Source organism: Anas platyrhynchos, chromosome Z, assembly GCF_047663525.1.
Source record: "Anas platyrhynchos isolate ZD024472 breed Pekin duck chromosome Z, IASCAAS_PekinDuck_T2T, whole genome shotgun sequence".
Taxonomy (NCBI): domain Eukaryota; kingdom Metazoa; phylum Chordata; class Aves; order Anseriformes; family Anatidae; genus Anas; species Anas platyrhynchos.
Window position 1 is genome coordinate 62,848,876 of NC_092621.1, and position 4,971 is coordinate 62,853,846.

At 42.6% G+C, this 4,971-nt stretch overlaps 1 long non-coding RNA gene across 1 annotated transcript; it reads left to right on the plus strand.

Annotated features, from left to right (window-relative positions):
• The first annotated feature begins 2,424 nt into the window (after positions 1–2,424).
• Positions 2,425–4,501, plus strand: LOC119714540 (uncharacterized). Its single transcript, XR_005261828.2, has 3 exons — positions 2,425–2,598; positions 3,183–3,311; positions 3,832–4,501. It is a non-coding gene; the product is annotated as an uncharacterized lncRNA (long non-coding RNA).
• The last annotated feature ends 470 nt before the right edge of the window (positions 4,502–4,971 follow it).

Sequence of the window (4,971 nt, forward strand, 5' to 3'; positions counted from 1 at the left end):
TCCACACTCTCATTTTACAGGTACAGGCTTGCACCAAACAGGAGAGGTGGAAACTCGTGTCCCAACTAACCTGGGTCCACCACCTTCAGCAGACAGGGTCCTGGCTTTGCTGGTGAGTGAAGCCTTCAGCAGGGTTCTGTGGCTATCTAGCTCATCTATTTATTTAACTAGAAATCTTTATTTATTAACAATGGAACTGCACTTTCTAGCACATTCCCCTTCAAGTAAACATTTTCAATCCACAGGCTGATGATATTAAGTCCTTTTAAAAACTCTAATAACCTTGAAATGCCCTCTTAAGGGAAAGCCTGTTATATTTTCAGAATAACAGATATTCAGTTGTGTTTTGTGTGACTGAATTCCGTAATAACTTTTAGTTTTACAGCTTTTTAATGCTACCACTTAGTAACCTTGCAGATTTTACATTTAAAATGAATGCAGATCAGCTGTAATTATGATAATATTTTAGGTTCATTTTATTTACCCTTGATGGAAAGCTAATTTTAAATATATTTAATTATGCCACACTTTTTGCTTTATTGTGAAACATTAGCAAAAAAAACAAACACAACAACAATATTTAAACTTTGAGGCTCCTGCTCCAACCTCTGTAAAGCTGCTCTGCTTCTCTCACACCCTAGCTGAGTACATCTCAATAATACTGGTACTGCTTTGGGTTTTATTGCAAGGTAATAAAATGCTGAAGCCTGTTAACTGTGTTGGTGATGTATTCTGAATGGAATCCAAGCTCTCAAAATTTAACCGATCCTATTTTATAGGGAAAGGATGTTTTGGTTGTTCAGCTAATTACTGCTATTAACAGCACTCTAGAGTTGTGCATGGGGAACAGCTTTTGGTTAGGTCTCTTCAGGCAATACTGAGTGAAACTACTATTAAGAAATCAGCCATAAAGTTTTTTTTTTTTTTTTTTTTTTTTTTCCTCCTGCTACTGCTGAAACGAAGGGATTACCATGACAGTTGTTTTATTTACTTTTTCTAATTTGGAAGTTCACCTTCCTAAAGTGACAGACAGTGGAATTCAGTGCACCCTCAGCAGGTTTGCTGATGACACCAAGCTGAGTTGATGCAGTCGATACGCTGGAGGGAAGGGATGCCATCCAGAGGGACCTGGAGAAGCTGGATGGGTGGGCACATGTGAAGCTAAGGAGGTTCAACAAGGCCAAGTGCAAGGTGCTGCACCTGGGTTGGGGCAATCCCAGACATGAGCACAGACCGGGAGAAGAACTCACTGAGAACAGCCCTGCAGAGAAGGACTTGGGGGTTCTGGTGGACAAAAAGTTCAACATGAGCCAGCAGGGTGTGCTTGGAGCCCAGAAGGCCAACTGCATCCTGGGCTGCATCAACAGAGGGGTGGGCAGCAGGGGAGGAAGGTGACTGTCCCCCTCTGCTCTGCCCTTGTGAGACCCCACCTGGAGTGTTGTGTCCAGGGCTGGGGCCCCAGCACAAGGAGGATGTGAGGCTGTTAGAACAGCATAGCTGTCCCCACACATCGCCTTTCAGGAGGCAGCAGAGCTCTCTGCCTACAACAGGATGGCCTTCAGCTGGGCAGAGATCAAGGCTTCAATGAAGGGGTAGCACAGGCTCCTTCCCCACTGGGAGCAGAAACCTCGTGCTACACTGTGCAGCTGCTGGATTTGGGGCGTGGGAAGGGCACTCTCACCATGTCTGGGGTGCAACCTCCCACTAATTTCATACAGCCCATGTAATTGCTGTCAGATGAGAGTGCTTCTGTCTGCTTTGATATTGGCCAGCTTTGAACTGGTGGTACTGGGGTAAAGGGCTATGTATGTCCAGCACTGCTGCTTCTGTGTGCTGTTCTCTCCTCGTTAGAAGTTCTCAATCATCTATTACATTTTGCACATCTAATTGAGGTAATTAATATAGGGCTTTTAAAGGATTATGGCCATCTGTATATACAGAAAAACTATTTGAAGAAGATTTAAGAGTACTCAGCCCTAATGAGATAATATTTTGTAAGTTTTTTTTTTTTTTTATAAGCTAATAAAACATTTTACAAGAGGAGGCCGACATTGGCAAGATCATGAGCTGCATCTTAATTTCGCCCCATCATCCCATTTTCATGAAGAAAAAGATTTCTACTTTTGACATCCTCAGTTTTGGGTTTCATTCATTCCAGCCTCTGTGTGACCCAGCAACCCTGGGGAAGTCAACGGTGAAGGGCTTCAGCCCAAGGGAGCTCCAGCCTGTCTGCTTGACTACAGCTACTGTCAAAAAAATGTAAATAAAACCAGAGCAGAGTTAGGGGTTTCTTCTGGCACCAAAAGACTTCATGAAGACAGTGTTTTTTTTGGTTACAGTTGACTTTCCTCTGTAATGCCTGTGATATTGCAGTGATTAAGCTCACACCAGCTCATGTTCTTTCTCTTGTGCCTAGAGCTTTACCTCCAAAATTTGCTGGCCGGACAACCTGTCACAGAAGAAGCAGTACTGACACCATCAGAGTGCACTTCCCCACCCATGTGCGCTGCTCTGGAATAGAAACCCATCAGGGCCTGGGCTAGCCTTGCCAAGTGGATTACATGTTCCAGAATAATTTTTATGATACAATAATGCTGGGTAATTCCCTTCAGCTCTTGTAGATGGGGCATAATAGATTGTCTTCTGCTTTTATTTATTTGCAAAACATCCACTAACTGTGTAAGTGTTCTGAAGTTTACTTACAGCCAAAAAAAAAAAAACCAAAAAAAAACAACTCACCCAAAACCTCACCACACAAAGAACCATCCTAAACAATTGGACTAAATTGTATCGTGTCATTTGGGACTGGCTCAAAATGAAAGCAATCTCCTATTGTAATTTTTAATAACTGTTACTATGTTTTACTTTGCCAGTCTCAAATGCTCTCTCTTACTAAGTTATTGTAAACTACCATTGGATAGTGTTCTGTTTTACTCAGTGTATGTCTGTTATTGCTGTTACCGAAATTAGGTGTTAATTTCTTTCTGTTCCATGTTTTATCCTTGTGACTTAATTGTTAAATTTGGAATGAAGCTGCAGCAAAAATAGGGGAGTGTAATTGAATGTGTCCAGGCAGCGCTTGTCTGTTTAGTATTCAAAGTTAAGAGTCAGCTTTTGACCTTTTCATTTTATTAGCTTCAATCTTTTTCTTTAGCCCCTTGCTAACTGTTAGTGATCTGCAGGTTCCTGACCGTGTGTTTCCCATCTGAGTTACCCCAGGGAAGAATCTGGGATGCAGCTTGTCCATGATGACAGTCTCTGCCCTGCCAGGTGGCCGACGAAGCAAAGAGAGCATCTGTTTTCTTCCACGTGTATGTGCCAAAATATCGTGTGGTTTTTCATTGTCGTCTCAAGGGAATATGAAAGGGAAAAAAGAAAAATCAGTATTCCTCCTCTTGGTCACTGAGGGACTGGAGTGGAAGGTGCAGCAGGAAGGGGGTTAGCTCCTGGAATATGCTGGTGGTCTCTGTGCTGCAGTGCTGTGAGTGAGGTTACCAGCTCATCCCCTTTCCCTGCCTTGACTGACTGGTCCAAAGGATTTTTTATTTTTTAATTTTTGTGTAGGCAAGTCGACTGAAAAGGAAAGGGTAAGGAAAGGGCATGGAAAGGGAACTGAGCTGGAGAGAAAGATGAGGGGGGAATGTGGCTGCTGAAAGAACTCGCAGGAGAGATTCTGCTGCAAGTTGTTTGACAGTGAGGAGGGAAAGCTTATTGCATGCAGTGTTCTTGCTACCTGGAAAGCCTTTGGGTTTAGTAATTGGAGGCTCTTGATTTGTTTTCTCAGCATGGGCAGGCAACCCTGTGACACGTAAATTCTCTCCCAAAACACAGGCTTTCAGCTCCCACACTAGCTGTTGTTACTGAAGCCCACTGTCATAACACCACGCAATGCTGGCATGTGGGAGAGCAGCCCCCAGCCTCTCTCTGTGCTCTTCATCTTGGAGAATTTAGGAACAAAGCAACTGACACGGAGAGAAAAGACTTGCGGTATGTCTGTAGTGTGATTGGCATTTCTTTTTGTGAAATCTCAGGAGGTGAAAGTCATATTAAATGTGAGTGACACAACTGAAATACAAAATAAGCCAGAAATATTTCACAGAGATGCCAGATTTTTCTAAATTTTATTTTTTTTTGTAAGATACCTTTTCTATAGGAGATTAAATATTTATTTTCTGGTCTTCAGGATAATAAATTCTTTATTTTTTTTTTTTTCTTAAGTGTACTGCTTTACAATGAGTATTTGCACGCAGATAGCTCACAAATTATTCCTAGGAATCAAAACAATTACAGAGCTTTCATATATTCCAACAAAGGAACCTCCTGTTGGGGTGATTCCCTCTGCCTCCCCCCCCTTCTTTTAGTCTGCGACGGCTGAGCCTGTTCAAGGTTTTATAGGGTAGTGAATGGTATCACCTAGAAACAGACAATTGATAAGAGGTTGCCTGGGAAACCCTGTGCTCATAGATTTTCATTTTGCTGCATTATGCACCTGTAGGTGCAATTATTCATAATTAAAAAAAGTCCTCCCGTGGAACTGGTGAAGTGATGGGGAAATTACATTATATTCTCTGGAGAATCTAATCCTATTTTCTCGTTTGATTTTTTGATCATCTCTAACAGTGGAGGTGGGGGTGGAGAATTTTTTTTTGGTGGGGGTGGGGGGGGGAATACTTGCAGCAAATAGAGATTCTGCTTGAGAAAGCAATATGGAAATACGCTGGTTAATGCTTTAAATGCAGCTCACGTACGATGTAGTCTGCCTGCCAGTGGAAAAACCCCAGCAGCCCTCGAGAGAGCCCTGCTCTGATCAGTCTGAGTATTATTCCTTCAGCTTTAATAATTCAAACTCCCTGTCTGCCTTACAGGGAGTTTTCCTCTCGCATGGAAGACACATGGTGCCGGCTGGGGAGATCCCCAGTCTGCTGCTCGTGTTTTTAATGATTGGCTTGTTCTTGACACTATCTTCTCAAG